We start from the raw sequence: 23175 nt of genomic DNA on the forward strand, positions 1-23175 counted from the left end.
AAGTCTCAATAAATCACTGAAAAGATAAGCATAATTTCATGTCATATTAAGGATAGTAGTAGCATTATCTAAGTATGTAAGTAAAAAGGTTATTTGCTTATGAATCTAAGAAATAAAATCTTTCTAATCTGTACTTTGTAATTGATAACAACTTGTGTTTTCTTTTTTCCTTAAAAAGGTATTTCCTGGCTTTAACAGTCAGACTGTGGTCTCTAAACACTATTTCTCAATGAAAAGAATCAGAAATCCTTGACAAATGGCTGGTTCCAGATATAAGGTAGGAAATATACAAGATGAATTTGAGATATTTTACTTTTCAAAAAGGAAGAAAAAATATCAAATATTCATGGGTTCATGGCAAAGAAATGGGTAGTTTAGTGAGTTTATATAGCCTAACCTGAAACAGTAAATTTTTTTAATGAGTGCAATAAATTGAAACACCAAATATATATAAAAAATGAGTACTTAAAAATACTAGATTTAAAAATAACATTGCTCACTATGAATGTTATTAGAATATCAGCTAATTATTCTGAAAATTGATAAGTACAAGGAAATTATCAAGTATTTATTTTGCTTTTCTTGCATGCAAGAAAAGGGTAACGAAATTGTTGATGAGTATAGTAGTCTGCTAATATCATAGACTGTGTGACTAAAATAACAGAAGTTTATATATCACAGTCTAGAGGCCAGGAAAACCAAGATCAAAGAGCTGGATAATTTGGTTTCTGGTGAGAACTCTCTTCCCAGCTTGTGGATGGCAGCCTTGCTGTGGCCTCACATGGCCTTTCCTCAGTGGGGAGAAAGAGATCAACTCTGCTCTCTTCTTATAAGGGCACTAATATCATCATGAGAGCCCCACCCTCATGACTTCATCTAACCCAAATTACCTCCCAAAGGCCCCATATCCAAATATCATCACATTGGTGGTTAGGGATTCAACATATGAATTTTGTTGAGGCACAAACATTCAATCCCTAACAATGAGGGAAATTTTTAAAAAATAATTCTAGTTGCTAAATGCAGAAGGAATGATAAAATAGAAATTAAGCATTTTGCAACCTCTGAAAAATAAAAACAATTAAAATATGCACCTAGATAACAATCATTCATGGATGCTAAATCCATGGAATAAAAATCCTAAGGACAAATTTTTATTAGATGAATAAGCCCAACACTACAAGCCTAATGATCCATCTTAGCATCACTGGATGTGTTTGGTAGATTGAATGCTCCCAATTCTTTAACTCTCTTTGTATCCACTTTTATTGTCAAGTTTGACTTGGCTTGGTCATATGACTTGCTCTGATCAATGGCATATTTGTGGAAATACTATACCAGTTCCAAACCTAGGCTTTAAGAAATTTAGTGGGTTTCCCCACATCCTCCTGTGACTTTTCCATTCTGTTGAGAAGAATTAAGCCTGGTATTCCAAGTTGGATGAGAGTCATTTGAAGCTGAGTTTTCACAGATATCAGAGTTTGATATATAACCACTTTCCTGATGGCTGATTAGCTGGAGCACAGCTGACTCACAGATCCATGAGAATAAATGCTTCTCATTGTGCACCACTGAGATTTCGTGACTTTCTTGTTCACAAAAAAATATTTGGTAATATTTTTGTATTAATAACTCACTGACACAAAACGAGATGAACTAACACTGTATACCTCATGTTGTGATGAAATATGAAGGATGTAACACAACTTACAAATTGTGCTTTCTTTAAGTAATTGCACCTTAATCTAATCCATTCAAATACTGAAAATAAAAGAACAAGTTAAACAATGCCACAAAGAAACAGTTGAATATTTCACAAGTCAAATGACTCAGTTCTTACAAAAAAAAAAAAAAGGGAAAAATTAAAAAAAGAGAAAAACAGAAGACCTATAGAATAAAAGCTACTTTAGAAATATATCAGCTAGTACACCTTAAACATATAAGTGCTGTATGTCAATTATTTCTCAATAAAACTAGAAAAAAATTAAATTAGCTGAAGGCTGCAAGTGGATGATGAGTACTTATTTGAATCAACCATTTTTAAGAAAAAAATGTTTGAGACAGTCAAGGAAATGTGAATATGGAATGAATATTAAGGAATGACTATTAATTTAGTTAGTACACAAAGCCATGATAATCATGTTTAAAAAATAGTCTTAAAACTCTTCTTGGGGTTAACTCTTAATAAGATAAAATTCTTCAAAAGAATATTTTCTCTGACTAAGGAAAATATGTTCCAAAATGCAGTCAGTTATTAAAAATTTTGTTGTGGACAAAAATTAAATTCTAATAGATATTGAGTTTAATATCCCATGCAATAGAAATTCTAAGCTTTAATTTACAATGGTCCAAAGATGGATAACATTATGTAAACAGCCACTACCTAACTTTCAGTGTCATCTATTAAATAATGTGTGATAGTCATGTACTCACCAAATGGTGATTATTTACACACTGCAGTGGTTAAACATAGGACACATTCCACTGAACTCTTATCATGTGCAGTGTGTCTGCATCCATATGTGTGTACAATATATATGTACAGGGCTTCCCTGGTGGCGCAGTGGTTGAGAATCCGCCTGCCAATGCAGGGGACACAGGTTCGCGCCCTGTTCTGGGAAGATCCCACATGCCGCGGAGCAACTGGGCCCGTGAGCCACAATTACTGAGCCTGCGCGTCTGGAGCCTGTGCTCCGCAACAAGAGAGGCCGCGATAGTGAGAGGCCCGCGCACCGCGATGAAGAGTGGCCCCCGCTTGCTGCAACTAGAGAAAGCCCTTGCACAGAAGCGAAGACCCAACACAGCCAAAAATAAATAAATAAATTAATTAATTTAAAAAAAAATGTATTTAAAAAAAATTTTTTTAAAAATATATATGTACATATGCATATATGTCTATACATATTATTTATGTGCTTTTCCATCAAAACACATGAAAGAAAAGGAAATGATCATTTCCTTTTATTAAAAAAAGGAAATTAAAAATTAGATTATATTAAGTTCTTGTCTGCTTTCCACATTTGAAAAAACAACAAAAACATGGCACAGAGTAAATGCAGAAGAACTAAAATGTCTTTCAGATGATAATTATTTTCTTTAATATATAGAGCTACTTTCAAGCCTAGGTGATATGGTGATCAACTAACTTTAGAAATGAAGACCTTCAAAAGTAATGCTTGACTTAGTAGTTTTCACATTAAACTATATTATGTGAAAAATCCTTATGTATTACTTGCAGCAGCATAAATGTTTTACTAAAAGAAAAAGTTCATGTGATTTAGCCATTTTTATTAACTGTTTCAAATAATGCATAGATGAAATTTGTCAAATAAAATCAAGATTTCAGAAAGAATCACAGAAATTACTATTCTGTGTTTAGATTTATATTACTTTAAGACTGTTTTAGTGCATCTAGATAAGAGATTATGCTATGTATACACCCAATAGAATAAAATAGAAAATGTGTATATATTTTTTATATTCTGCTTGATATTGGATTGCTATAATGATGAATATAATGGTTGACAATAAATTAAAAACCCAGAACATTTGCTCTGTCTTTATGTATGTAACATCTTATGGAAAAACCCAAACAAACTTTTTGGCTGGCCCAATAATTTTTAAAATTTCCATGTTTTAGTTTTAGAATTTTCAAAATGGGTATATTGTATGCTTATCCAACATTTTGCGTATGATTTTACATAATGAACATATTCAGATATGATTATTAAGTGATAATATAGGAATTGATATTGGAGAATCTTGAAAATGCTTTAATGTATCTACCAGGTAATTAGGTAATAAATGCAGATGTAAAATTGCATTTCAGCAAGAACCAATGGATAATCAAAATTATTTTGCTTTACTGCATTATTATTTTGCTGAACTGAATGTTCCTGAAACTAACTATGTAAGAATTTAAGTCTGAAAAAAATTTAACCTGAGGTTATCACCGAAAACATGTTTTTCTTAATATAAAATATCATCAGAAAATGGTGTTTAATCAATTTTTTGGATAACAATAAATATCAATTTATAAGAGAGTCATAAAATCTAATGACATTATATAATTATACCATCTGGAGCTTTAAAATCATCTTTATAAAAAGAATAACAACTCTCAATAAAAAGTATCTTGAAAAATGTGTTTTCTAAAATCAAATACTGCTGAATCAAGAGCAGTTATATAATGACCTTCGTTACAGTGAAATTTGTATTATGAAAATGAATAGTATTCTTACTACTAGCTTTTTAAAGTAGTAGTTTATTTAATTGTGTCCAATATGATACTCTTAAAAGCAATACCAATTAAGCATGGAAGAAATAGCACATGTTCCTAATTCAAAAATTTATTGAGAATTCTAGAGTGTTTACCATTCTATTATAATGCTTAGGGAAAAAATATTTGCCAGACATTTTCTTCCAGTTCTTTAGTGGAATAAGGGATGGGGAAAAAGGATTTTTTTCTTTGAAAAATTTTTTTCAAAAATTTTTGTCTATAGCTTGATTAAAAAAACAAAAAGCATTCTAATCATGCATCTTAATACCCTATAGAGACAAATTAATCTCCTGCCATAGATCTTCAAATCAGAGTCTACTCAAAAATCAAGGGAAGTTGATAGATGCAAGAGAAAAATTCCACCAGAAGTTTGAAAAGGTAGAAGGAGTCCTACCCTTTAGACCACTAAAGAACATGCATGTGCCACGATCCAGTATTCCAGCAAGGTCTGCTTACAAGAACTAACCTATCTGTGTTCACTAAGTCCTAAGTTTAAAAAACCCACATGCTCCCCACCCCCGCCAAAAAAAAAAAAGTAAAATAAGCTTCCATTTGAAACATCAAAAAAAGGGCAATACTTTTGAGAATTCTTGGTTGTTTACAAACTCAACATTCTAATGTTTTCATCAAAAGCTTATTCTGGGAAGTAAATGAAGTAATCTTTTTGGAAAGTAATAGGATTTTATTCTCATGAGATTCCCCCACAGAGAGGTGGCCACTTCCTTAAATCAACCAGTCAGGTATGATGATACCTCAAGTCCCAACTGCTTGAAGCAAATAAATAATAAATGAAGATGGTATTTGAGTCTGAAAAAAATCTTCCGCGAGGTCAAGAACCTCCTTTTTGTGAACTCTGTAAGATGTGTCATGCAGAAACAGGAGTTAAAGGTTGGGAGCTTGACCACACACTTCACTTTGGCTTGTAAGCTGAAAGTTGCCACTAATGCAGCACCAAGTGCATCACTAAAGTGGTTTTGTTTTTCTTTCTTTTTTAAATGTTTTTCTCTTTTTAATGGTATGAGTTCTGCTTTCACTTCAGGATAGCTGAGAGTCAGAAATACTGGGGAGAAAAGTTAGCATTCTTACTGAGCACAAACCCGCTGCTAAGATGGTATTTTGTATTGATTTTTCCTGAAGCCTGTAATCTTGAAAGCTTGTAACAGAGGATGAGGTAAATATCATTTTATTTGCTCAAATAGGTTTAGATTAGATTGAGATGAAAAAGTACGGACAGGCCAAATTAGGACTGAAAGCAGCAATTACAGATTATTGTTTCCAGCAGTAACTAGAATGGGTTATTTCACTGATAAAAAGGCTTATTGAAAGAAAGAATTGGTGATTTTTTTTTCTAAAATAAAAAAAATAAGTAAAAGGACAGTATGAAATTAAAACTATTTTTAAGCGTGAAAAAAATCAGGCTTCTTTTAAATCAGAGCAGAACTCAGATGGCATTAAGTTTACCTACAAATATAACCCCAAATGTGAGTTCTTACAATGCAGACTAACAAATCAGCAAAATATATTTTTGATTATGCAAGCATATTATATGTGATATTCTCATTTAGCTTAAAAAATCTCTGAAGCCCAAAGCATAAAACCATAAAATAAGCTCTAAAATTAATTCCCTCAATCACATTATTTCAGAAAAAAATGTGTACAAAACCGTTCAAATGATACTGACAATAGGGCATGGAATTTAAAAGGTTTAACCATGTCTCATCTCAGAGTCTGTTTTATTTCTTTATCTTCTAAGCACTTCAAACATATAAGCCGTTATTCCGTCTTTAGATCAGTAACTTTGAATTGTTCTACCTGTCATTCTGCAGTGACTAGCACAGCTAGATGTCATACAATGATTGTTTGCACTTTCATTCTCTCACATTAAATGGCAATCATTCGGTCCTTTTGATTTGTTTCTTTTATTTAGCCCTGAAGTTTTTACACTAGAATCTCATTAAAGCTGAACTAGTGTACTCCTGTCAAAAAACTAATGGAAAAAAGTTTAAAAGTGAAATGTGTCCCCTATATTGTCACTCCTGAGAAGTTGCATCTACCAAGATTTCCCAAGTTTAGCACTGATTTATATTTTATTGAGTCTGCTTGTCTCACTTGCTCTTTTCCTTTTCATCTAGAAAATGAAGAAAATCCAGTGAAACCAGGTTCATATGTATAAAAAGAAGGATAGAAATATTTAGAAATATTTATCTTACCTTTAGTTCTCTATCATATAAATTATATATATATACATAATTATATATATATATATATATATATATATATATATATATATATATATAATAACACTAATTTTGACATCTAAATAGACTCCGAATGAGCAAGGCAGTTTGTAATTATAATCTGGGTTCAAAAATAAATGAATTCAAATAGATAATTTAATGGCTTATTATAAAAATGCTTGTATGTAGCTAGACTTTCTCTTTCATAATCAAGAAAATATTCTTATAAGAGCAAATAACTTATGATCAAGGTGAGGATATCAATTATGACTAAAATGGGAATTAGTAAGAAGGATAGTTCTTAAACTGCATAGGATTTATTTATGCATAAGTATGTCCCATTGTGTTCAGAAAGAAAAATCATCTAGGTCATATTCATATAATCTAGGCGCCACAGACAATGACAAATATATTCATTCAACATGAATCTCCTTTCATCATGTGCTGCTGTTCTGAAAGATAAGTGAAATAGATTGTGTGGAACCTGATCCCTTTCTGAATTCCAGAAAATAAGATAAGTGTCTTCAGAGTGCTGGCAAATTAATCCCAGCGAAATTATGAACCACCGACTAAAGATCCAGCCAGAAAGGGATAAAAATGGCAGGGGTGATTGCTGTAATTTGAAAGGTACCTTTTCTATTCATTCTGTATTTGTCAGCTGATACCGTAGTGTGTTTTGCTCCTAAATTCTTCATCCAGAAATGAGATATCCAATATATCTCAATTGGCTTCATAGATTAAATATAGAATATTCATGATTGCTAATGTTGCTATATATTTTTCTCAATATATATAGATAGGATTTGAGATTTGGAACTGCAACACAACTTCATTTTCAATCTCCAGTGCCCTTATATTTTAGTCATGCATTTATAAATAATTTTAATAGCATACAATTAAAGATAAACTTTCTAAATCTATTCCTGGTTTTAAAAAAATGTTGTAGAAAATATATTTTTTCCCTCACTTGTGTTACGTTTTTTTCTGGACTACCTAATGCAGATGAATATTTTGCAATAATTTATGTGAATACATTTCTAGATCACATAAAATTAAATTATTTACTAAAACTCTAATGCCTATAAGTGACACATTTAAAATATATCCCTAACTAATAACCTAATAAAATTAGGAGGTTTAAAGTTGAGAAAATGTACCGTGTGGGTTAATGTTGAACTATGATTATATATAATATATTACACACACATACATACACATATAATGTTTGAAAATAGTTAAAAAATAAAATATCAAAGAAGTCATATATATTACACATTACAAAGAAGTCATATATATTATATATATTACACAAGAAGTCATATATATTACACATTATATATTACCTAATGTTGAACTATGATTACATATATTACACATACATACACATATAATGTTTGAAAATAGTTAAAAAATAAAATATCAAAGAAGTCATATATATTACACAAGATATTATGACAAATAAAATTCATTTAAATCTGTATTCACTTTTATCCACAGTTTTAAGTTTCACAGATAGAGTCTGACAATATTTTTTTTCTGAGGTTAGAAACAAATGTTTAGAATATGATTACCTTTATAATTTCATTTGACTATGTTGACCAGATTTTTTTTTTTTTTTAAAGCTCTGTTCGACCTACACAATTCCTAACAGCAAAAAGCAATTTCTGTTTTCTCTCAGTGAGCTGATTACACCAGTTGGTTGGTTCACCCTGTACTAGAGAGACAGCCTGAATGAGTGATTAGCAGTGTCAAGATTTGACTTGAGAACTTGAATCTTCGGGCTCCTGTCGGGGTCTTTCCACTAGGTTATGCTGCTGTTCCTCTGGAAACTAAAGCCAGACCCACCTGGGTGGCCTGGGAGATGCTTGTGTTTTCAAGGAAAAGAATGCTGTTTCTTTTCTTCTTCTCAGAGCAATATTGCTTGAAAAACCAACATTGCTACTGCAACACTATTTGGATGGAATTTTGTAGAAATTGAGCATGCTGTGCCATATGCTTTGAAAAACTGGAGAAAATAAATTTTTATTTGAATTAAGAAAATGCAAACAAATTGCTTGTCTGTAGTTGGAGGCTTGCTTGATTTCGAGAATCTCTGCCAGGTGCCTGAGCTTGTTTCTGTATATTAAACAAAAAGAACTACAGTAACAAAATCAGCAGGCCAATAATATAAACAGAACTGGTGAATGCTATGTCAATTCACCCAAACAGTTCTCCCAATACGCCATGGTGATTATTCGAAATATCCCTGTGTGTTCCACAGTTTTCTTGTTCCAGTCTAGCATATATGACTGACAAGTTAGAAGTATTGGCTCCAGTTGCGGAAAGCAGGTAGAAACACGAAGACAAAGATTCTATGGTATTGGAGTAGAATTACAATCCAGAGATACTATTGAAAAGATAAAACGGAAAAAAAAATCTTTTCTATTGTAGTATATGAAATTCAGTGTTTATATTCAGATTTTTGTTTTCTGGGGTTTTTTTGACAAGCTATGGTTGAAATCCATTAATTTTTTTTTTTTTTTTTCCTGATAAAGCTATTTGAAATTTCCTTTATAGCCCTTTCTCATTTTGGAAATTAAAGTGCATTTGCCAGACCAAATATTCACATTTGATATAAAGTACATCTCTCATTACAATAAAGCTATCAAGGAAAAATCAATCAATTGGAAATGAATGGATCAGAACTGACTGACCCGGTTTTATATGAAATTTCAGATTATTTCTAGACATATGAACAAGAATAAAAAAAGTACAGTTCAATTTGATATTACATAAACAAGTTTAGTGCCAAGAGGAAGCTTATAGTAGGCTTAGGATAGATTTTAACTTGTCCTCTGAGTGCCCTAATATTCTGCATTTTTAAATACAAATGAGCTAATAAACATTTTTTGTAGTATGTACTTCCTATACATTAGAATAATATTAATCCTTCTCAAAACTTAAAAGCAGCGCACTACATTGACAACTACAATTTTCAGTGTGCCGGTGGTTGGAAGTTGATACTCCATTTCATAGAATATACCTTTCTCTACACTTTGATTGAACTCCTCCCTTAAAACCCAGATTTCTATTTGGCCTCTTACCATCAGCCCCAGAATTTTTAGGAACAAAAACAAGTAATTACTCAATTTAGTCAGTTCACATTGTTTTTCAAGTCTTGATGGATTCAGGGGCCCTTGCTGTGTACATGGTTTGCACTGGACAGTATAAAGCTGGACAGACTAGCATTTAATCCTAAATGTGCTTATAGATAGTAGAGGAAATTAGGTCTATTCACTACTAACCTCAATACAATCTTCTACCTTGAAACTGACTAAATATAATAAAATACTGACTTTTTACATGAGGGGGAGTTATTTTGTCTGAAATGGGATTTCAAGCCATAAGTAAAGACATAAAGAATGCTTCATGCAGAAGGTTAGATCTAAACTTAGACTTGATAGATGGGTAGGTTTTGAAGATGCAGAGTTGAGGATGATAGACATTTTTATTATTAACATTCTGGGAAGTTAGTGTGATGAAGAAATATTATATTAAGGAGAAAATTCCCTGAAAGGGTATATCTTAACTCATGTAATTCTAGAGTTCTTAAAAAATAAGATAGACAGTAAACTCTTCGACACCCATTCCAATTTATAATTGAGAAAAGTAAATTTTCCACCCTCTTGGTTTTTCATACTTTTGGATTAACTTGTTAAAGCCAAAAATGAATTAATACTGCTATGATAATAGTAAATGCTACTAGGTTTTACATGCCAACTAAGCATCTTTTTTTTAAGCCGATGCTTCTAATAAAACACAAAAACAGTGGTGATTAGGATCATTGCAAACTCATCTTTTAGAGTCTCAGTTAGAACCTCAGCTTCCAGGAGAATCCTTTGTAGTGATTCTTGATCAACACACTCCCCTATTTCTTCCAATGACTACTTCAAATCTTCATTACTCTTCTCAAGGAGTCACTATCCAATATTTATCTCTATCATTTTCAACTTGCCTTCTCCCCCATCAAAAGAGATTGATTATCAGTCTCCAAGAATGAGGGATCTGCCTCTGTGCCTACTCAAGCCCAACCCCTTCACAAGTGTTTCAAACCCTGGGCTCCCATCTCCTACCTAAATATTTCCTCTCATCTGGCTTTCAGTCAAAACACTTATTTGACTCCCTCCTTCCTTAACCAACAAAGGAAAGAAGAAAAAAAGGAACAAAACTGCTAAGATTCAGTTTGTATGTTGCCTCCTTTATGCCCAGCTTACACAGCTCTCTGTGCTCCTGTAGTGTCTATATTACTCTGCTTTGAAATGCCAGCTTACATGTTTGCCCCCTCTGCTCCACTGCTGGTGACCTGAGGTCAGCCATGGCATCTGAATTGCTGTTGAGTTGCCAGTGCTGGGTAAAGTGTTGGGTAAATATTTGAGAAGTGAATCAATGAACAAGTTTTGATTTTTTTGGTGCTTTATATTCCTTTGCATTTTCCAGATCTTCAAATATGAACATGTATACTTTGAATACAAGACAAACAGAAGTAAAAATATAAATGAAAGTGAAATAAAGATTATTTGTCATTTAAGATGATAAGTTGAATGAAACTGATGACAGCCAAATCAGTGGCTTGAACTCTGCTTTTCTAGAAGGAATGCAATAAAGATGTTACTGGATTTAAGGGGGAAAAATGATAGGAAACTAATTTTTATAACAAAATATGCAATATGTTATAGGTCTCTTTTGGAAACAACTGAATATAGATGTAACAGATGTAATTAGGTCTATATTTTATATCTCATCTGTTCATACTTAACTGATATCTCTTTTGTTACATTATTTTTATAGTTTTAAGTATTCTGATGGTTTTCCAATACATTAATGTTAATATTTACTTTATTTGTGAAACAAGAAAATTAACTTCAGAATGTTTATTTCTAAATGTAATCAATTAATTTTAGCTAGCAAATCTTGGATAATAAAATAGCACCATCAAGTGGAAGCAAACTCAAATTCCAGTAATGACTACCTCAGTGGTTCCAAAGTTGTTCTGGCATGTGGCTAAGGAGTTTACATTCATTTTTAGTGATGTGGTTGTCAGTTTAGCATTTGAGATGCTCCCTTCACTATGGGAAAAACCTCTGTTCCTCTTCCTTCCTCCTTCACTTTTCTTGTATCTTTCCTCTCCCTATGTAAGTTGCCTCCACCTGTTTTTATCGTATTCTTAATTTTAAAGCCTATATCACTTTTGTCCAGGTAATTTAATTCTCAGTAATAAATTATTTCAGAATATTGTCAATTTATCTTATTATGTTTTACTGCTATGTCTGAAACTAAAAAGTAGCTGATTAACAGCTGAAAATATTGTATATGTTTCTTATAGCATGGTTATTGACACATACTAAGTGCTCAAGAAATTAGAGTTGATTTATTTGCTAATACACATACTGAGTTTTCCTCCATATTTAATGTTAGTATTAAATAAGAAAAAAGCCAATTTTCTTTGCTTAACAAAGATTTCATCATTTTTTTGAAGGTTAAATTTAACAAGACTATTAGGCCAAAAGAGTAAGAGTTTATCTGTAGTAAAATTAAGACAAAGCTGAGCATAACAATATATCAGAGACTACTATAGTATCAAAAATATTGTACTTGATCTTCCATCAAATAGAAACAAAATTGCATCTGTAGGTCAGATATAAAGAAAGAAAAAGAAAAAGAAAAGGAAATATGCTTGAAGCCAATTTAAATGAAATCTCAAAAGACTCAATTGGTCTCCCATACATAAACACTTTGGATTTATTCTCATAACTTTAGAAGTCAGAGAGAATTCAAAAATGATTATGATCAGTGTAACAATTGGATTAAAACATCAAGATAGGTTGTAGAACGAGTACCATTTACATAAAACACTATAATGTGTGTTAGTGGTTTTATGAGTATCCCCCATGTTACAGTAACAGTAGAGCATTTTAAGAAAGTCCAGGAAGCTGTCTGAGGGATGTTGTAAAGACCAGAGGGAATGCAGAGAGCCTCATTTATCAAACTGTATTCAATATTGATTTAGTATCATCTGTATCTTTCACTATTAAGATTACCTAAAACAGAGAACCATAAGTAGGTAACATGCATATGTAAAAATTGGGAAACTCAACCAAATTGCTCAACTGTCTTTAGCCACCTGAAATCAGATTTGTTCTTTTGCTTAATAACGCTCCTTGAGCATCTACATATTATTCTTTAATTTACTTGTACAGTGCATTAGATTTCCATCCTCTAAAAACTGAGACTATGCTGAACCTTTAGGTAATAACCTGATTAAAAGCTGCCATTATACTTTTTGCTTAAGGCAGAAGGGGTTTGAATAACCCTGTTTACAATGCAAGGCAATTGCTTTTTTTTTTTTTTTCCTACAGCCCTAGTAAAAATCATGATTTAACTTCCTTTTTTTCTGTGACACTGTAAAACACAATGGCCCTTGTAAAAAGCCTTAGAGATGCCTCTAGAAATATTAGCTCATCTATATGCCCTAGACCATCTAATTAAATAGAAATTGTATGTCTTCAGTATAAAACTCCCTTTGATTAAAGTTAGTCTGGGAATAGAGCTGAGAAGATAATGAATTTCAGTTACCCTATCTACAAAATTCGCGGTGAAATGGGCCTTTAAAAAATCTCTTAAAACTCAGATACAAATAATTTAATGAAGAGAACTTGAATTTTTCAAAATATTGCTGAATTCAGCTTCAAACCCCCAGTCTATTAATGAAGTGATGCTTCCTAAAACAATGAAGCCTTTTGTAGCCTTGCAGATGCATTTCTGAAAAAGATTTTTATTTAGTGTTACATTCCATTGCCCCTTCTTCCTCCCAGTAACTGTCACTGACTGTCAGCTCCTGTGTGGTGGTGTTGCCTATGTTGTCAGATCAATTTTTAGAGATGGGACAAAGTCACAGTAAAATTCAGTAGGGTAGAAAACCCATTAGTGTTGAAGGGGCTATGTATGTAATATTCTCCAATGAAGCAAAGCTAGCAAGGATTTTAATAATGATAAATTCCAACATACAAATAGGCAAAACAAACATCTTCAACACACTCTTCTGTGTCCTGGTGAAAGATTGGAGTATGCAAAAGAGCAAAGATAGTCTCTGAAACCTTGGAAAGCAGCATTAAAGGAATGTAGGAGAAAGTACAAAATTACAAAAAGCCAGCAGGTTAGGATCTGCTTAGGCCTTTTAGGACCGATGTAGCTAAAGTTTCTATGTCTTCAGATTTTTGCAAAGTGTCTTCATAGTTTTTGCCATATACAGGTATCACTGGGATTAAGTACATAAAATGAATTTGTAATAGGAAAGAACAAATCTGACTCCATATTGGATGTGTTTCTTTCACTTTAACCTGTGTGTTCTATGGCTTTTGCTACAAGTTAATCAATAAAGGGATATTTCCTATAGCTTAAAGTATACATAATGGCCCATTTCCAGGAACCCTGCCTCCCATGCTTGAGCATTAAGCTAAAATACCTTTGTTTAGCTCACAGGAAACATCCTGACCAGGCCCACCTGTGAATGGCTGCAGGAAAGAAGAAACTAACACATCCCCTCCAAAGTCTGACCTGAGCCAGGAAATATTTGCAACAACTTACTGCCTTTTTATTTTACCTCCTTACCTTTCCCGTTTTGGTCTATGAAAAAAATTAATGTCCAAACCCTGGGCAAGATTGTTCTTTGGGACACTAGTCCACCATCTTCTCTGTCTGCTGGCTTTCCAAATAAAGTCGCTATTCATTACCCCAACAACTGGTCTCTCGATTTATTCCTGCCGTAAGACAAGTAGTACAAGCTTGGACTCGGTAACATATTTATTCAACAATTTTCCTTGGATTTACTCACTTTTTGACCTTAAATAAATTTAGCCTCAACCTAAATGTAAACATGTATAAAATCAGGAGTTTGATGTGATAGTTTTTCATATATATGGCATATATATGTAAAATTTTAAGATAGAAAAAGAGTAAAATTAAAAAAATATATCTGCTTAAATGATCTTATGTGCTATTAGCTCCACTTATACCATAGTTTGGGAGACAGGGGGTCCAATTAACCATATTTCCATAAAGAGAGAACACAGAGACTTCTATGACAAGGCAGAGAGAACAATACTGAAATGTTACATCAGTTTAGCCTGGAAGTATTCTGTCCTGCATAGAAGCTTCCCTAGGGAAGGACCAGCACACGTGGGATCATTGAACATTAGAGCAGGAAGATCTCTTGATCAGTTAGTCTAAATCCTGGTTCACATGAGAAGAACCAGAGATGTAAGAGAGGTAAATGACTTCCTTTCTCTTGGTGCCCATTACAGTGTCTTTTACAATCTAACACTTACTTTGGTTACAAAAATAATCATGCATTGAAACAGAACTGTAAATTTGCCAATTCTCACACCAATAAATATACAAAATGTAAAATAGAGTTTTAAAATCCTATGTTATGGTTAAAACAATAAAACCAGTGCAATAAATAATTTGAGGGGAAAATACAAGGTAATCTATGTGATGATATCCCAACACAGGGCATAAATGTACAAATAATTTTACTATGGGACAAACTCTGTAGTGTTTAGCATGACAATGCCAAGGTTATACAATTGCCACCAATTTAAGAGTGCACAAGGGGTCACATTGAACAGAACAAAAGAGAAATCAGGAAGGTGGCGATGGGGTTTGGGTACCAGGAAAACAGCACAGGATACAGACTAAGAGGTAGGAAACAGTCTTGGGATAACATCAGGGCTGTTAATTAATGTGAGCCTTTCTAGTTTTAACTAATGGAGGCAGTAAGGCTATGGCTGTGGAATGACATTCAAAAATTAGGAAATGAGCAAACAAATAGAGGAAAAATGAAGCAGGATTGTAGAAAGTAAATACTGGGCAGAGTGACAAAACATTATTGCTGGAAGATTGGTTTGAGGTTGCTTCTCAGAACCCTGGCATGCTAATAAAAGGGTCCCCTATTACCACCATCAGGCTACCTTGATTTAAAGATGGTTTCTTTTATTCTGTAACTATATTAGTTTACTATTTTCTAGGATTCTTCCTCAGAATACCTTTACCTGGAGCTATTTAATTAAAACAGCAGTTAAAACAACAACAACAACAACCAAAGAAACCCTTACAGTTTAAAGCTTTCACAGTCATAATTTTTCTCACAGCAATGTATATGTGTTGCAAAAGTCACAATATTTTACCTTTTTATTTTGTCTTGGAACAACATTGAATATTTGTCAATTTACCCTATTGCTACCTAGCTAATAATAATCATGAAGATAATAAGAAAGCCTCACATTTATGAAATATTACATATAGTTTGCAAAAATGTTCATATTAACTTTCTCATTAATGTTAATCCTACTATTCATTCATTCATGCATACATGCATTTGAGAATATGTATTGAGCACACGTTCTCTGCAGCAAACATTGTTCTACAAATTCAAGATACAGCAGTGAACAAAAGAGACAAATTTCTTATGTTCATGAAGCCTACAAATTGTAGTAGGGGAAACAGTCATTAAAATACCTATGATAACCATAAATTATGTATTTGTTTTAATATAGTGATGAGTACATTGTAGGAGTGTATTGGTATTATGAAATAATGAAATGTGGGACTAATATGGGCTGCAGTAGATTAAAAGAGCTGAATAGACTCTAAGGAAGTATATTTTAATGGAGACTAAAAGAATAAGGGTCATCTGTAGTGAAAGAGATAGAGAAGAAGGGGTGGAAAATGAGGGGACTGGGGTGGGAAGATCATTCCAAGTTGAAGAAAAAGTATATTCAAAAATCCTTCAGTGGGTAGGAGCATAGAGATTTGGGAAACCTAAAAGATCAATGTGCATAAAGCACAGTGAAAGAGGGGGATGAGCAAGGGTGGCAAGAGAGGAGGGGAAGAGAGCTATGAAGAAGATAATCTTATGCAGATTAATAAACTATGTGAAGGTAGATTTTCTTAAACCACTCAGTATTTATTTCCAAGTACCCCAGTAACTTCCCTTAATTTTGTTTGGAGGTCCATCCTCTCCACTCAGCTCATGTTATTCAGATAGAGCTGAATCAACCCCTAGCTTGAGGATGGAAAGGAACTTAGTCACCCCTGATTCATCAGTGTCTCACCTTCCCTAGCCTTAAAGATTGATGAAAAGTAGGCGTGTGACCTCCTGGAAACCAAGATGCCATGAGACTGCTAAAACTACTGCCTTAGAGGCAGATAGTTTTTCCTACTGTACTTGAATCTGATAGATACACATACTTACTATATTTGGCAAGCATGGGGCATGCCTATGCGTGCCTGTATACAGAATAAAAGAGAAATGAGGAAAGAGAAAAATAGTAGATCCGCAACATCCCAGAGAGATAAATGAAAGGAGAAATCAGTGAAAATGAGAATAGGAGAAGATTCATTTAGCTCTCATTATCCTATTCATTACTCCATAATGTGCTATTCTTTAGAGTGTTTGCACGTAACACTTACGTCCTCATGATCATAGGCTTCTTGATGTGGGAAATTATGTCACATGTGTCACATGTAATCCTTCTATGCCTTCTCCAACAGAAAAGCAGCAAAGCCCTAGACAGGCAGCAAAGGATCAATAATTAATTAGATTGACTTTTAGTGTGAATGAGGTGGCAGTTTACGAGGTGGCATCCAAACTTAAGTTGCCAGTAAGCAATAGTAATGTATTCACAGATATGCAAAATAGATCAAGACCAAAATAGAGAAAGAACCAGCTCTCTTTGTTTCTCTCTGTCTCTGTCTCTGTCTCTTTCGCTCTCTCTCTATAAATATATATACATATACAGTATGCTAACACATACATATGGAATCTAAGGAAAAAAAAAAAAAAAGGTCATGAAGAACCTAGTGGCAAGACGGGAATAAAGACACAGACCTACTAGAGAATGGACTTGAGGACATGGGGAGGGGGAGGGGTAAGCTGTGACAAAGTGAGAGAGTGGCATGGACATATATACACTATCAAACGTAAAAGAGATAGCTAGTGGGAAGCAACCACGTAGCACAGGGAGATCAGCTCGGTGCTTTGTGACCACCTAGAGGGGTGGGATAGGGAGGGTGGGAGGGAGGGAGACGCAAGAGGGAAGAGATATGGGAACATATGTATATGTATAACTGATTCACTTTGTTATAAAGCAGAAACTGACACACCATTGTAAAGCAATTATACTCCAATAAAGATGTTAAAATATATATGTGTATATATATATATATATATATATATATATATATATATATAAAACATTTCTTTAAGATCTATCTATCTATCTAGAAAGAGATTAGATGTTAGATATATATATATATATGATAGGAGGTGGATAGAGAAACACTATCACTTAGTGAGTTCCAGTTTTGAAAAAAGGCCAAATGATTTCTCTTAAGTGCACTAAAAAAAATTAAAAAAGAAGAAAGGAAAAGAAAAGAAGGAGAATGTTCTTGGTTTAACTGGAGAAAGAAAGAATAAAGATGTCTTTTTAATCTCTGAAGAATAGAAGCCTTGCTGAATCCCTCTTCTCTGCCCATTTGTGCCCAGTGAAGCAGATAAATTCAGAAACAGCCCACATTTATGACTTGGATGTGAATGGTACTGTTTCATAGTGACCATTAAAGAAATATATGATCTTAGGATAATATTCCAGAATTGGTTCTTGTTATTTGTACTATAAAATGGCTAGAGATCCCAGTGAATTCCACTTGAAGATAAAAGAATCCAGAGTCCATCAGACAATGATTCTCTGTTAACTTTGTGAAAAATGCCTGGTTATTCACATATTAATAAGTATAGTTCTAAATTAAAAGAGACAACTAATATTATTTTAAATATAGAGTGAGAATTAATTTCACTTTATTTTTATATCTTTAGGTAAGCCAGCATATTTTCTAAGAACTGCTACTTTAAACATTTTTCAGATTCTTAAATAATTTAAACAGGGAATTAACTTTCAACGGAGGAGTATTTTAAAATTTTATCCTTTTTTCCTATTCCCCTGCCACATTTTCATATTTTTCATACAGAACTTTCTTATAATTGAACTTCTCTGCTTGTACAAATTAATTATATCAGTGATGAAATGCAATTGTTTTCACAAGTAATATTCTAGAATTTCTTGAATAATAAAGAAAAACTAAAAACTCCCACCAGCTTGCATAGATATCAGAGTTATTAGACAACAACTCCATTGAAAAAGACTATGAAGAAATTGAGAATAAATCCCCTGATGGGTAGAACAATGTGTATGATTTGATGCAAACTTTGCAAGTGATCCCACTTAATGTTTTCTCTAAGAAAGAGGAAATTATTGGGATTTTAATCAAGTGGCCTCTTTCCATCAGGTTTGAGGATGAGAATAAATACATCTCACTGGCATATCTGGAACTCTTTATGTAGGAAAAAATGGTTTTAAAGTCTTTTACTAACTGGAAGTAAGTAATGGTTCCTATCATGTTCTGTTTGAAATCTACTTTATCCTCAGCCTCCTTCTCTCCCTGAGCCCCATCCACTACACACAGATTCTTCTCCACCCATTACGTGAAGATGACATTATTTCCAGGTGACTACAGTTCATTCTAGGATGTTAGATCCCTCTGAATAATACTTTAAATTATTTCACAAGGAAAGATTTTTTTGAAGATAGAATTACTCAACAACAACACCAACAAAATATTTCTTTGAGATTAATCTAATATCAGTAATCTGGATAAAACTGCATTAATATTTACTAGGTAGCCAATCACACATAGCACAACTGCCTACTCCATAAACTATGTGATCTGCAGCTCAATACTTGAATTTGTGTTGGTAACAATTTACTAGATTAGGAAGAGCCATTCAGACTCATTTTAGCCTATTCTGTTCGTCCTTGTCTGAAATTAAAACGACAAGGCATCAAGTTTACTGAACACTTGCCATGCGTCAAATTGCACCAGGTGTAATATATATGATAAATTATTTATTTTTTTACCTTTTTATTGATAGAATTTATAACAGTTTCAGATTACAGAAAAACTAAGGAGATAGTACAGAGCTCCTATGCCTATTATTTTTCCCTATTATTAACATATTACTTAATATGGTACACTTGTTATACATTAACTAAAGTCCAAGACTGATTAATTTCCTTAGTTTTAATCTAATGTACGTTTTTTTTGTTCCATGATCCCATCCAGGATAAGATGTTAGACTTAGTAGTCGTGTCTCCTTAGGCTCCTCTTGGATGTGATATTTCTCAGACTTCCCTTCCTTTTGATGACCTGTACAGTTTTGAGGTGTACTGTGTAGGTATACTGTGGGATGCCTTTCTATAGGAATTTGTCTGATGTTCTTCTCATGATTAGACTGGAGTTATGTTATGGGTTTTTCAGGAAGAACATCACAGAAGTGAAGTGCTGTTTTCATCACATCCTATCAAGGGAACATACTATCTACATGATTCTTGTATGTTGATGTTGACCTTGAGCACCTGCCGAAGGAGTGTCTGTCAGGTTTCTCCATTGCAATGTTACTCTTTGTTCCCCCCCTTTCCATACTGCCCTTGTTGGAAGAAAGTGACTATGTGTTGCCAACACTTAAAGAGTGAGAAGTTATGCTCCCCCCACCTTAGGGTAGAGTATCTCCATGATTTGTTTGGAATTCCTTTGCACAGGAGATTGGTCTTTTCTCCTTCATTTATTAATGTACTCAATCTTGTATTTACATCAGCATGGATTCATGGGTATTTATTTTACACTCTGGGTTATAATCTAATACAACTTTCTTTTGTTGCTCTAATTGCTCCAGCTTTGGCCATTGGGAGCGCCTTCAATTGGTCCCTGTGCATAATAGTATCTCATGGTTACTGTAATTTCCTAATGACAAATGAGGTTGAACATCTTTCCATATGGTTATTTGACATCTTTATATCTTTCATGAGATGTCTGTCATATTTTTTACCCATTTTAATTGCATTGTTTGCTTCCTTGTTGTTGAGTTTTAAGGATACTTTTAATATTTGGATGCAAGTCCTTTATCAGATAAGTTTTACAAATACCTTCTCCCAATCTGTGGTTTGTCTTCATTCTCTTAACAGTGTCTTCATAGAGCAGAAATTTTAAAATTGAATCAACTCAAATTTACAATAATTTTTTTTATTGATCCTGATAATCATTTAATTTTGAAACACCCTTATAAATCACATTTTACTTTGCATATTTTACTGGTGAAGAAACATGCTCAGATATGTTAAATATTTAGTTTCATCTCACACAGCTACTAAATGCTATAACTGAAGTTGAAATTAAACTTGTATGACTCCAAACTTTGTATTATTTATTGTCTTCCTGTTTTAATGCCCATGAAAAGATTTTAAATTGTCTATGTGATGGCCTCAAAGTACGATTTTATCGGTATTACTTGGACTGTACATACGGTGGTCAAGAACCTGGATATTTGAGTTTGATAGTCCATTTTCTCATCTCTAAAATAGAGATTATGTTACATTGTTTCACATGATTGTAATGAGTAAAAGAAATTACCTATATTAAGCATTTGGCAAGACACAGTCACAAATTAATTTATCATTATAATCTTCTGATTTACTATTATTTTATGATCTTGTCATTCTTACTACAAGTACCTGACTAAGAATAGTGTCTCTCATAAGGTAGGTGCTAAATATATGTTGTTAAATGAACAGATAAAGGTGACTCTCTAATGCTTCTTGATTTTTAGTTTGACTTTCTGATATTCTGCTTTTGTTTTCCTTTCCTGCAGCATTTTTTCCCATTATCATTCACTTTATTCTCTTTCCTGCTGCTACTTTTACTGCTGATTTCTCTTTGACACTGTTGGCTCTGAACTGTAGGCTGAACTATTTCAGAATTTTATAGTTATGATTATGTCCCATGTGGTAAGCTCTGAAGGGTTTTTCCCGCATCAGAGAATAGCCTGTTTTGAGAAGAACAAGATTTGGGAGAGGACCACCTGAAGACCTTTCTTTCAGAAATTAGGTAAAACAGAACAGTACCACTGTCTCTGTGGTCTGTCATATCCCCTTACCTAAGCATACCACATCTTCACCAAGGTATAAAGTTCACAGTCTAGTTTGCATCCAAGGTTCAAGTCACTGGATGAGATTTGTCAGGAAAAATATCATTAAAGCTCATTGTACCAACTAGTCTCATCTTCTTCTTTTAAATTCTGACACTTAAAAGATACTTTATCCAAAACATGAAATCCACATTGCCTCCTTTGCCGTGGATTTTCTTATACTTCGGTGTCCAGGCGCTTTTGTCTAAGTAACCGAGTGAAAAATGTTAAGCTCCCTGAGGCAAGGAACAGCCTTGATCTTGTTTTCCATTGTACGTCAGTCCTCTGACCACCATAGGCTCTTAGAAAATATTTCATAAATGAATAAATAGAAGTGACATCAGAAATAATATTTTATCCTGGTAATGTGTGCAGTGGATACTTATTGAATAAAACTGACTTATGCTGATGACAATAATTTTTAATTGTCCATCTTGACTTGTGAGAACTCCCACTGCTGCCCTTCATGGTTCAAATTCTTCCTTTTACCTTCCCTCTCTCTTTTCTCCCTCCCTCCCTTCCTTTTTTTCTCTCTCTCTCTCCTTCCCTCACTTTACTTCCTTCTATCATTTCCACATCAACTGAGCATCAAATATGCACCAGGCATTGTACAGGATTTCAAGGAAACAAGTAAGGTGATAGAACATTATCCAACTTTAGCCCATGTGTTTTATTGTCTGTCTTTATATGGAGGCCATAAATAACCCTCAGTGTGCCAATTACATTCCTTTGTGGTTCTGGAAGTGCTTGTGATAACGGGATCAGTTGGATATGATAAAGGAGAAAGAATGCCTCCCATATAAACTTAATATTAAGAGCCACAGATATTCAGAGATCTCTAGTTACTTTGATATAGATTTTCTTAGGTGTCTTTTTAAAATCTTTTTACCCAGTTTAAAAAAATATAATTTTTTTTAAATATAATTTTTTTATAATTGATTATGAAACTGTTATTTTAGAAAATGTGGAAAGTACAAAAATTTTGAAGACTTTAAAAGTATCCCTCATTATTTACAATCATAAAAGTATACTACTAAAGCTTTTTTGATATATTTTCTTGCAACTTTAAAAATTCATTTTATTGGTATTTAAAAAATTTTGCAACATATATAAATTTTATCTTGGTATTTTTCCTAAGATTCTATTATAAACAATTTCTATATCAATAAAAATTCTACTTCATAAACATTCCTCTTGATGTCCTATCATTTTAATGTTCCCTTTTCTATTTTTAACATTTCAATTTTCCTTTTCTGTTTGTTTGCTAATCCAAATAACAGTGTTGCGCATATTACGTGTGAATTTATGTTTGGTTATTAACCAAGGATATATTCCAAGAAAAGAGGAAAAGTTTCATTCTTTGCATACTACAACTTTCTTACACACTGGTACACTGATAATTTTTCTTTATCTTGTTTAGGTGGAATACGTTTTCAAGTAATATGTTGAAGATTATATGTGAAGTTTTTAATTCATATTTTTCCAGTTTTATTGAAATATAATGACATATAACATTATATTCATTTTATGTATATAACATGATG

This window comes from Balaenoptera borealis, assembly GCF_965194805.1.
Source record: "Balaenoptera borealis genome assembly, chromosome: 17".
Classification (NCBI taxonomy): Eukaryota; Metazoa; Chordata; class Mammalia; order Artiodactyla; family Balaenopteridae; genus Balaenoptera; species Balaenoptera borealis.